The following is a 12,734-nucleotide window of genomic DNA, read 5'->3' as shown; positions in this document are numbered from 1 at the left end:
GGTCAGTGGTAGCTAGAAATCGTGACCATCTGTATGGTTTGGTGGCCTGTGTGAAACAAGTGGCTGATGTAGGCTCTCATTCCATTTCTTAATGGACAGAAATTCACACTGTCAACAAAATGGCACCTTATTTGCCATCTAACCAGATTGGCACAGAGGCTGAACTGTCTGGAAGTAGTCACTTTTTGGTCACCTTCACCCACATGAAAAAAAGATCCTCCTGAGGTATAATAGTAGTGTGAGGAAGAGGAGCTTGAACTGCTACTGCCTGTTATGTTCCTCTTATGTCGACAGAGGGATGCTTTCCCTCTCCAGGATAGTGAGACTGACCCCTTTTCCTCTAAATATAAGAAAAAATCCCCTCAAGCCCAAGAAACTGAATGTCTGGAGCATGTCATGTTACCTACCCCCACCTCTTGTGTTACACTAGTGACACGACACTCAGGTTCACAAAAGATTTTAATGTGCAACCTTTAAATATGCTGGGTTTGAACCTCAGGACACCTGACTGCTGCTTGGTGCAGTCCTCAGTGGGGTAGGAACGAAGATGGCTGTATGCTACCTTTATGTGTCCTGATTCTGGGGATTGCCAGGAACTACTTTGGTTAGGCAAGGACTCATTCCAGCAAAAGGTGACCAAAAAAGTGCAAGGATATTCTAGTTATACCCCCTGCCCTGAAGGAACTGGCAGAGGATTGCATAGTGCCAGCAGAACTGGGTCTGTGCTATTTGGGGATTCTCATATGTTGGAGAATCCTTGGGTAGCCAGCTAACATGGTTTTGCAGAACTCTGTACCAGTGGTATGATGTGAAACAGTCATAGTGAGGCCCCAAGGTTTGGCCCACTTTGTTTGGCACTATTATTTCATGAGAGCTGGGCAGATATGTGAAGAGTTAGTGGATAGAGCAAAGCTTTGGACTGTTTTAATTTTGGCTGCATTGCAGTGCACGAATATAAACCGACTTATACAAATGGATGAAAAAGCTGAGACTTGCTGGAAACCACATGCTGTATTTGACTGCAGCTGGGTAAATGAATCACATGCAGAAAATGAGTAACCTAGACAAATATATTCCATTAGCTAAGTTGGTAAACATGTAATAAATAGTCTTTGTACGTATCCAGCCTTTGTCTAGGTATACAATTTTATTGAATCACTATCAATGGAGATCATCAACACAAATGTCTAGTATCTATAGTGTACAGGAACTGGGTGGTATCCCTTTAAATCAGTTGTGAGCTCTCCAGAGGCACTCACTGTATTCTATAGTTTAGAAGCTGCAAGAATCCAAACAGAGCGGCAGTGTATATATGTAGCTAGGCATTGCATGCTGTGTCTATTCAGTAAACAAGGTTATTTGGACCTCACCATGCTCACACGGTTTCTTCATATTACTCTAGTTATTTTTAAAAGCAAAAGACAAAACAGTAGCGAATTTATAAACCATTAAAAACTGATATTTATTTTGGGAAGTATGAAATAATGAGGCTAGACTGAAATCAATGGAACTTCTTCTGAGAATAAGGTCTAGTCACATGAGTAAGGATCTTCAGGATCCCAAATCTACTGGGTCTGTTTTTCTCTTTATTTCATTTGATACCAAATAGTCCATTGACTTCATGGTGTTACTCCAATGAACACCGTATCAGTGAGTGGAGAAGTAGAATTTTATTAAAATTAGAATTAAAATGTATTTATTAAAATGTAGAATTAGTTGACCCAAAGAAGAACTCTGTGTAAGCTAGAAACCTTGTCTCTCTCTCACCAACAGAAGCTGATCCAATAAAAGATGTTACCTCACACACATTTTGTCTCTCAGCTAGAATTAAACCTAGCTATTGAAATCAGTGAGAGTTTTGTCATTGTCTTCTGTGGGTCTGGCTCTTAGTTTTTTAAACTCATTAGTACAAAGATCTTGGACTGTATTCTTGGTATGTATCGCCTGCTTTGTGCTCCTCTGGCAGTACAAAGAGGATGGCAGACCAGTTTAGCCAGCTACCTGGGATTTCCCAAAGAGAGGGGAACCCTGGGGTTAATCTCTGAATTCATGTTGCCAGTGTGATACTGTGGCTAAGAAAGCAATTGCAATCCTTGTATGTATAAACAGGGAATATCGCATAGAAGTAGGGAGGTGTTATTACAACTATATATGTTATAATGAAATCATTTCTGGAATATTGTCCAGTTCTTGTGTCCAAACTGCTTTCCAGAAGGATGTTGACAAATTGCTAGGAAAGAGCTACAAGAATGATTTGAGGGTTGGAAAATCTACCTTACAGTGTAAGACTAAAGAAGGTCAATCTATTTATTTGATCCAAGAGGTTAAGGAGGTGACTTGATCATGGTCTGTAAGTACCTAGATGGGGAGGAGATTTGTGATTTTAGCCTGCTTTGTAATCTAGCACAGGATTTCTCAACCTATGGGTCAGGACCCAAAATTGGGTTGTCAGAATGTTTCAAAGGGTCACGTGGCAACTCCTGTGGCTCCTATCCCATGGGGATGGCTGGGCTTGCCTCTCTGCTCCATGCACTGCAACCACTGGGGTCCCAGCACCACTCAGGTTTGACCCAGTCATCATGATGACAGGAGTCCAGGTAGGCCAGATTTGAGCAAGTGGCACTGCAACCCCATGAGCCAGGTACCACTCCACTCACACAAATTTGGTCTAGTTAGGGGGGTAGAGCCAAACCTGAGCCTCACTGGAACCCCACACATTGCAATGCCCGGAGCAGAAAGCCAAGCCCAGCCAGCCCCACAGCACAGGAGCTGCCTGAGCCACCACTGTGGGGTGAGTGCTGGGCAGAACCCAACCCCTCTATGGGGGCAGGATCTGACTGAAACTACCCCAGGGCAGCGCCATAACCAGGGTGGGGCAAGTGGGGCAGCAGCCCAGAGTGCAAAGCTATGGGGGTGACTTGCGCTGGTGATACCAGGTGGCTCAGGCCAGCCCTGCATGCCAGGGGTCAGGGAGGGAGTGCCAGTTCAACCCCTTGACTCACCTCAGTGGGTCACCCAGCCTGTCTAGTTTGGGGGGGGGAGCAACCAAAAAACTGGGGGGCATGTGATCACCTCTAATAGGGGGCACAAATACCTGGTGTCTTCCCGAAGCAACACATGGGGGGAGCATGCAGGGTCACATAGCCAGATTTCTGCCAGGGTTCACACCAGAATGTGGCCAGTAACAGTCTTTTGGCACTGTGTGTGCAGGAGGGAAGGGACAGGAGCTGCTTCCAGCCACAGGGGAGGAGGATGGAGGGAAGGGATGACCTGGCCTGTGTCTTTGCAGAGCCCATCTCTTCTTCTTCTCACCCCCCCACCCCCATCCCCATCCCTATATGTCTGGAAGCAGCATCTCCCTTCCTGCCCACACAGTGTCAAAAGTCAGCTATGCTCCATGCTGCTGCTGGCCACTGACATAACCCAGCTGCCTCCGGCTACAGCACAGACAGGAAGGAGTTAAGCCCTAAGGCTGCATTGTGCACCAGGGCCCAGGGCACCTGACTGCAGGGGCTTCAGCAAATCTGGCCAGAGAGGTGGCTCAGCAGAGGAGGGTGCCTAGGGGATGGAGCAGCCCTGCACTCCCTGGAAGCAGGACTCGGGGAGGGCGGGGGGAGAGGGTTGAAGAGGATGCTAAGCCCCCACCCTGGGGGCTGCTGTGGAGCCTGCAGGTTCAGGGCATGAACAGGCAGGAAATGGCTTTCCCTCTCCTCTCCCCCTCTTCCCCCCTCCCCGCCACTCCAGAGCTTAGCTGAGGGGCAGAGAGGCTTCCCTGTGTCAGAGCTGTGCGGGGCTTTGGTATATGCAGGGCTCAGCTCCTCCTGGCCAGAACCCTGGGCTGGAGGGTCTTGGGCTTTCCTAGGGCACCGGCCCAGCCAGAGGCAGAGGGGAAGGAAGGAGCCTGCCAGCCAGACTGTTGGTGAGCTGTGTGCTCCAACCAGGGAGTGGGACATAGTGCTGGGAGTGGGTCACGCCCTGCATAGGGGGATATGGAGGAGCAGCGGGGCTGCGGATGGTGAAGGGGCAAAGCAGGTAGAGGACAGTGAGAGGGAGAGCATGTAAAGGGTCGATGGGTGGGCAGCAGAGGTGACATGTAACTGGCTGCCACCTGGCACCTGCCCACACTCTCCAGCCACCGCAGCTCGCACAGTGCAGCCAGCATATGCCGGAAACAGGATGGGGGACTGGGCCCTGCTGGCCGAGAGTCCATACGCAGCGGGGGCTGCGCTGATGGACCAGCAGGGGGCGTGACCTTGCCCTGCACACTGCATCTTCTCCTCGCCACCAGCCTTACACACCCACCCCCATCGTTGACCACTGGCCCCCATGCCCACCCCTGGTGGGCGGGTGGCTGATGAGCAGGGATCCGGCCAGCAGCAGAACTCACCAGTACTGATGGGGAGGAGATAGGAAATACGGGACAATTTGCCTGTTTTTAAGAAAAAGTCGGGACACCTACAAGAGGGCTTAAATACAGGACTGTCCCTTTAAAAATGGGACATCTGGTCATCCTAATCATAATGCTCACTTCTGGACTTAGTGACTATGTATTCTTCAAAGTACCAGGTACACCTAAGTAGCAACAATTATAATAGTAAAGTTTGCTATTTGGAGATTTGACTCCAAAACCTTTTTCTTTTCTGTTTTGATTTTAAATACTTTGATACAGTTAAATGCCCAAATTTCTTAACAAAAATGTTACATTAACATTTTCTTGACTGGGTTTTCTCAGTACTTATCCCACTATCTCATTTCAGAAACATCAAAACTTAGTTAAATTAAAGAATACTTAATGATGATTTTGCCTTGTCCCTCCTCAGTGCACTTGAGATCTTGCCTTGCCAATATCTAGCACAATACAGTGCTTGCCATTTCTTACAGGTTAACTGGGCAGTTTAAAATATAACAAAATGGATGTTTCTATGAAAGTTCATGTAAATATCTAACCATACAATGTGGGCTTTTTAGCACCTCGTGCCTGTTAATGCAAAATAATGGCCGATATTCTTTCTTGGTCTAACATTACTAAAATCCATGCAGTTATATCAAAGAGGAATTTGACCCAACATGTTTATTTTCATGAAATATAAAATTATGATTGACAAGTATGGTACATCTGAATCCTGGTTCTCTGGTGGACTTTTCCATTGAGAGTCATCTAGAAACAGAGATCATGTGACAGAAATAATTTTTAAACATACATTGTGGGGCTTGAAATTTAAGACATCCTGGGTCAAAGTCTTTCATGGTGTAAGTCGCTCCAGTGAGGCCAATGGACTTATAACAACAATAAATCTGGCCCACACATATAAAACTCTTGTGCAGCAACTGGGAAGTTGTGTAATTGTGTTTGGCCCTAAAAAAATGTTGCTTTTTGATAACTCTAAGAGGTAAATTTCATTACTCCACACAAAGAGTATATGGGCTACTCACATTGCATGCAATTCTTCCAGTTCATAAAGAGTATACTAGGAACAATATTGATTTTATACTTAGGTACAGTCAACAAAACATACTAAAGCACTTAAAACAGTTTATTGATGCTGGCGGTTAAAAACAACATGGCAAAGCCAATTATACAAACTGCATATTATGGAGTTCTCAGCGTTTCTTTTTCCCCTGTTTTTGGAGCAGTATTCTACAGAAAAAAACATGTCAAACAAATGGAAAGCAGCTAGCAGTAAGGTATGTTTCTGCACACAACTCTAATTGTGTCAGGCCAACATCAAGTGTTAGATTGTCAAGTTTAGCCAGTTTCACTCATTTTGCAATTAGATCTTCAAACCAGGAGAGAAAATTTGCATTTGTTACCTCCCAAGGTCTTGGCTTGTTTTCCATTATATTGCTGAAGCAGTGCAGACAAAAAAAAAAAAAAAAAAAAGCTTAAAAACCATCAATGAGTTTCAAGGCATTAACTTCTGTGGCAAATTTTATTCCCTTCCTATTTCTCACATCATAGCTCAAATACTCTGCTGCAAGCTATACATATTCATAATATATAGAGTGACATTTACAAAACTTGTTTCATTCCACAGAAATGCGTAACAACAAACCAGATGTGCTTTCAACAAATTATCAATCATCATTGATCCTCTTTGTCAAGAAAAGTAGAACAAAATATGAGAAGAATGAAAGAGACACTAGATTATCTGGAGGTATAACAAGAAAGCTTTCAAACCATATCACATGGGCAGAGTATGTGTTACACACATACAGATGCCCCAAATATATTGTACAGTAATTTTCTACCATACATTTTTCTTATGGTGGTGATATCCAGATAAGTTACACTTATTTTGCATCCACGACGCCTAAGCTGCATTCCGCCTACTAAATTATCTCCACCAGGACTCCTGTTTCTATGGCACACTTTGGAGCAATTTTCAAATAGCTTCCATTATTTTTAAAACCACTAGTTACAAACAATGTTTCCTTCTTTTCCCCAAATGTATAATTTGCTACCAACTTTACTTTTTTTTTTTGTACAGGATGGATAATATTTAGTCATGGATCAGTGACAAGGAGGGGAATTCATACACGAGGTGTGCTTAGAGCAATAAATATGGTAAATGGGAATATATGTTAACATCCTCATTTGGTAATTAAATGCACCAGACCATAATCAGACTATGCTCCTCACAATGGGGATACTTTATATTAATGTGATGACAAAAAATTAAGATTTAACTCTGCAGGCAGCCAATAAACTTTGCAGCAACCTAATTTTTCTTGGAATGATGCCTCAGACAAGGTCCATGTGACACAGAAACAAAAAGGTTTCAAATTTTCAAAAATCCCCTAATCCTGATTATCTGCTACCTCCGTTGAGGCTGCTATCTCTCCCTAAGAAATTCAAAGATCAGCAACTTCTTCAAGCCTCCTCCTGATTCTAACCGACATCACGCACATCCAATCAGGGAACACAAGGTATACTATGTGTTACAAGAGTACTTGAGAGAAGAGTTGTCTGTATATATACAGATGGTTAAGAGATAGAGTGCCAATGGATGGCACTTAAGGTGACCAGCAGCAAGTGTGAAAAATTGGGACGGGGTGGGCGGTAATAGATGCCTATATAAGAAAAAGCCCCAAAAATCGGGACTGTCCCTGTAAAATTGAGACATCTGGTCACCCTAATGGCACTGAAGAAGATACATAATTGTTTTTAGGTGATCTAGGAGCAATAAAAGTTATTGTGCACTGCAACTGGCTTCCATCTTGCAGCTCTTTACATAGCGCTCTTGACTTCTGTGAGCAGTAACTGAATAGCAAATATTAAAAAAAAAAATTTTTTAGCATACTTCTAGTGATCAATCCGTAAAGTAAAAACCAACTCACAAAGACTGTGGCAAATAAATTGGAATAAAAAATAAACTGAGGAAGTCACAATCTGTTTGTGGTCATACTCTGAGTAGCAAATAAGGCTGAATTCATCAAATAAAATGATTCATTGTGAATTATTCCCCCAATTTAAACTAGACCTTGGTAACTCCCAGCTCTCGACTGTGTGCTCTCTCCTCCATCACTATGCTGTAACAATTGATAGAAACTGAGATTAGTCATACATTACCCGCAACCAAAGCAACTGCATAACAATAAACTATGCCCTGTAAATTAACCATCACATTAATTTGCATGCTTTATGTCCAGCATAACTTCACTGTCCATGTAGCATGAGTACAGTATTTCTTTTTCCAAATCCAATGGTCCCCAGTGGTTTCATTTAAGGTCAGGGAATTCAAATTTAGAGACTGTAAGTACAGGAAACAAAAGGATATTGCGTGCTTAACCCCACTTCTGACTGAAAAATGGATCAACCCTGATTTTTACCCCAATAAAGGATATAAGTAATCTTTTATGTCTTTTTCAACAAGACACTAAAACCTAAAAGGAACATCCTTGTCAGTCTACGCTGTAAATCAAGTTAATCGACAAAGTTTTGTAACAGACATAATACAGATGCTCACCAGATATTTTTTTACTTCTATTGTTTCTTTCTATCTTCAGTTGTATATTGTTATGCACTATGTCTTTTGCTGTGTCTAGACTGGGTTAAGGTTATTCCATCAGTTCTAATATTTTTTTCTTAGTAAAATCACATAAAACAAAAGACAACCCTACTAAAGCATCATCCAAACCTGGATTTGAACTGAACCTCATTTGGGGATCAATGAAGTTCAATTAACTTTTAGCCCCATTATTTTTAGAGACGGGATCAGACTGCAAAATTTGATTCTTGACCCTGCTTTTGAACATCCAAAAGTTAGGGGCTTTCAGATTTGGGGCTTTAATGTGGTCTGTAAAGAGCAAAAATTGGATCTGGATTTTGAACACCCAAAGATCTGGGGTGGTTCAGACTTCAGTTTAGTTCTTTATTAACATAGATAGGTTTTATTTGTAAAATCACGTCTTTGTTTGAGTCCAGATCCAAGAACCATGGCAGAAGTACTGGCAATTTATGGAAAGCCCAACTCTACAGACTTAATTGTTTCCAGTATTGTCAGGTTTTGGAACTTTAGGGTGCTCACCTAAACTGAATGAATTGAAGTTTGCCTATTTGTCAAAAATATAGATATACTGGGATGACATGTCCCTATATAGTACAACAGAATCATAGAATATCAGGGTTGGAAGGGACCACAGGAGATCATCTAGTCCAATGCCCTGCTTAAAGCAGACCCAATCTCCAATTTTTGGCCCTGATCCCTAAATGGCCCCCTCAAGGATTGAACTCACAACCCTGGGTTTAATGGGCTAATGCTCAAACCACTGAGCTATCACTCCCCCCAATGGAGACTGTATATTACAGCGGCCATGTATTGTGTGACTCCATGAGTGAGATTTTATGCAACTGATTCAAAGGGCTATTTTGCATATATGGAATCAATTTGCAGTAAGTTCCATTTAAGAACAACACCCCTCATCCCAAGCTGTGGTGGAGGTAGAGTAGAGAGTTGCATTAAAACTGGCAGTTGTGGCAGGGGTATGTGCTTTAAAATGTCTGGAATCCTGAGTTGGGTGGTGTTTCACTGTCTGGGGGAATCTCAGCCCACTCCTGAGTCCCTCATCTTCTGTCCCCACAGCCACCTTTTCTGTTTGCTGCTGCTGCTGTCACCACCTGCTTTTTCTGGCTGCTCCTGAGATGCTCAGATCCAGCAAGCGGAGTAGCAAGAAGGGAGGCAGAGAGGCCAGTTGGCTGCTTGCTCAACAGGTACAGCAGCCATTTCTGGCCAACAGCTGCAATCACAGGTTATTTCCACAGTCCAGCTGGATGCATGAGATTTCCGATGGGCTCTCCAGGAATGTGTGTCAGGCTGCAAAATATGTGAATCCTGTGCAAGATGTGACATTTGGTAGTCCTGGATTAGGGCCAAGACCGCCCAAAAGAATTTAGATTGATGAAACCTTTAGAATTTTTTGAAAACATTTTAAGTGGTCACAAAACAAAAATAGTTTAAAAATTAATAAGCAGCCCAGGAAACTTAGTGCAAGTACCATAGAAAGTTCTAAAACTCAACAAATTAGTGGGCAGCTTCTTTACAGTAAAAGTAAAATCTATTTTAAAAATTTGTTTTCTTGACTGACTGAGTTCTCAATAGGTTGGATCCATTAGTGATGTGCTTTGGCCCATGCTTTCTCTTTAGAATCCCCTTTACTACTTCCTCTCTCTGGGAAAAAGCCAGTCCTCTGCCTGTGGCTGTTTGAGGAGGGAAGGCGTTGAATGGAGTAAAACCAGCTGCATGGAAAGTCGTGCCCTTATTGGTGAAGCCGAGCAAGATTGTTCAGGGTGGCAGAAGGGGAAAGTGGGGGATGTGCTTATTGTTCTTATTGATTCTCCAGAAAAGCACTATGAGCGTTCCCTCTGGTGTTTGCTTCTGATTTCAGCATGTGAGCAGGACTTGGCCACATGCTTAAACTGCCAGATCCGGTTCCTTTGGGGCCATGATGTGTTGATGAGCGTAGTAACTGTATGATACCAGGTTGTCCCTGTACTATTACTTGGTTCGTGGACTATTATTTGAATGGCTAGCCAGAGATGGGATCAAAATAAAACCAGAGATGAAAACAGTCCATCCTACCTATCTATCTACCTACCTACTACCACATGTTTTGTAAAGTGACCAACCCCAGCATCATCTAGACATCACTCAAGCTCCTTCTTTCCCAAAAGAATGTCATAGGGACAGTTCTATACTGCTGTTGCTCTGTGCTGCTAAATTGCTCTCATTTCCCCTCCGAAGTACCTACTCTTCATTTATGAGCAACATACTTTTTTTATACATGACCAAGTCTGTATACTCAGATTGTAAAGCTTGTTCTGGGATCCATCTGTCTGAGAGGAATCAATATCATTTAAGATCATTTTCATTAATACATGCAACTTGAATCCAAACCAGTTCCATCAGGAAAGTTTGAACCTATACAGCTAAATTTTCAGCATCAATCCGTTTTGTAAAACCACATTGTTAATTATTATGTATTATTTGTATTATAACAGCACCCTGCTGGATTAGGGGCCCTATCAAGGATTAGGGCTTCATTGTGCTAGACCTGGTCTGAACAAATAATAAACACAGTCTTTGCCCCTCAGAGCTCAGAGTTTTTAACATATCAGGGGATTTTTTTTCTGCATGAAATAATTCAGGCCTATTTTTAATGTTTGCAAAAAATTGGCTTGTTGTATGAAAATAAGCTAATTAGATACCTAGTTTTATGCATAAAAACTTGGGTATTGTGAAAAGCTCTGCATGCACAATTTTAGAGGCCACTTTTGAAAATGTGTCCCATAATATTTGACCAGATTTAAAAGTCACACCATGCAACTCTGCTATAAGTAATACATTTCTTATAGTAAAGAAATTCATGTAGAAATAATAGAAGTGTTGGGTGCTAAGACAAAGTAAAACCAGCTGTGTAATATATATATTTCTTAAAATGTATACATGCATAAATACATGTAAGAGTGGAGTGTGTGTGTGTGTGTATGTATATTGGAAAAAAAACTAATTCAAACATAATCCATTACAGAAGCCACACACTTTAAATTAATTACATAAAAACAGAGGCAGCAAGTTCCTACTGCAATGGTGATGTTTTAGCAAAGTGTATCTTCCTCAGATCAAACATAGAGCTGGGAACAACGGGTCTTATTCTACTTTCATTAGTAATGTAAATCCAAGATAGCTCTAACTTCAGTATAGTCTCGGGTACAACGGAGAGAAGACTGAGAAAACTGAAAGTATACGTTCTAGATGTAGCTGCCATTTTTTGTCTTCACATTTTTGCACAGCTATGTAGCCTGAGAAGGTCCTACACTTACATATCTATCCCTTCTTGATGACAACGCTGCCACCTCTGCAATTTTACCTTTTTATGCTGGAAGATGGCAAAATTAAACATCCCTCTCTGTGCTCAACATGAACATATCCCCTGTGGAATAAAGCGTGCTCAGAGAAAACACCTCCTTGGCCTCTATAAGGGCCATTGGCTATTCTAGTGCTCAGAGGGGACTAATATCCCTTTAAGTTATTAAATTCTATATTCTCCTTCCCACTTGCTGTAGCATGGTAGGAAAAATTGTGGTCTTGAATAACTAAATCATAATGGAAATTTAATTTAATGGTACTTTATAAAATCTTTTGGAAGGTCTAGTTAAAAAAATCTTCCACAAACAAAGTGTTAGTTTCAGACATTAAGTTCGCTATGCACTAAGATTAGTTAAACAGTTTAAAATAATTAACAATATATTGACTTTTTAGGGTAAAATGTATTCAAGGTGGATTTAAAGGAAAAACATACAATTTAATAGCCATTGTGACAATGTGAAATGAAAGATGCTTATGCCAGGACAAAAATCACACTACATGTTCTTGGACTAAAATACATAAATCTTTCTGTAATATCTGCAGCTATCCTCTTCCTCCCCCCTTCCGCTTCCCCCTCCTTTGTTTTTAAAGACATCCAGAGATCACCACAATTCTCACCTCAATTCATGGTGCAAGTCTGACATTTTGGCAGTACTTCCTGTTGAATAATAAAAACGAGTTTAATTTCAAAGCCTTGGTATTACATTTCATGGCTCAACCTATCTGGTTTCCTCAGTTGGTGTCAAGAATTGCTTCACATTAAAGCCATAATATTCACATCAAAATAACAGTATTCATTTCTTCCACTTGATGAAAACCTATGCTGTCTCTTTAAAAAATTTATCATGAAAATGAACATTCATAAAATATGAGTCAAGTTTACTTATACCTTAATCAAATTCTAGAGGGTCTCAGAGGGACGGTGCTTTCACTGCAGCTGTACAATGTGAAGTTTGTTCCAGTGCTGATTGAAAATATTTTTGTGCTTCCTTCATTTTAGCCAATCAAAACCCCAAGGTATTCGCTGCTGGCTGAACATTTCCATTATGCAAAGTGACAGTGATAGGTCACAGAGATGGTGCCGAGAACTAACTAGCAGATTCGAAACAACCAGAGTCCCAGAACTTATCGCCAGCCCTGCGTTGAAATCCTTAAGAGTAAAATGCATCTGTCTTTCTCATTGTCCATTTTTATCCCGCAGAGGCTTAGCCAGTACCATGTTTGCATGCAAATGCATTTTAGATTTTTGTCTGTAAAAACAATAATATGATTGGGTGTTGGAGCTTTTAACTCTTTATTGTATAAACAGTGCGGTTGCTGGACTGAATTCCTTTTTTTGTACTCCTCTTTTTCTGTCACCTTTGCCAT

At 41.7% G+C, this 12,734-nt stretch overlaps 1 long non-coding RNA gene across 1 annotated transcript in view; it reads right to left on the bottom strand.

The window, feature by feature from the left end:
- The window catches only part of LOC122465671, a 29,285-nt gene extending 16,957 nt beyond the window's left edge, over window positions 1-12,328 (bottom strand). The window contains exon 1 of the long non-coding RNA XR_006290667.1: window positions 12,256-12,328. This is a non-coding gene — a long non-coding RNA (uncharacterized LOC122465671). The remainder of the gene's footprint in view (window positions 1-12,255) is intronic.
- Between the last annotated feature and the right edge of the window lie 406 nt (window positions 12,329-12,734).

This window comes from Chelonia mydas, chromosome 4, assembly GCF_015237465.2.
Source record: "Chelonia mydas isolate rCheMyd1 chromosome 4, rCheMyd1.pri.v2, whole genome shotgun sequence".
In the NCBI taxonomy this organism is placed as follows: Eukaryota; Metazoa; Chordata; order Testudines; family Cheloniidae; genus Chelonia; species Chelonia mydas.
Note: the sequence above shows the minus strand (reverse complement) of the source record. Positions and strands in the feature narration are given on the sequence as shown.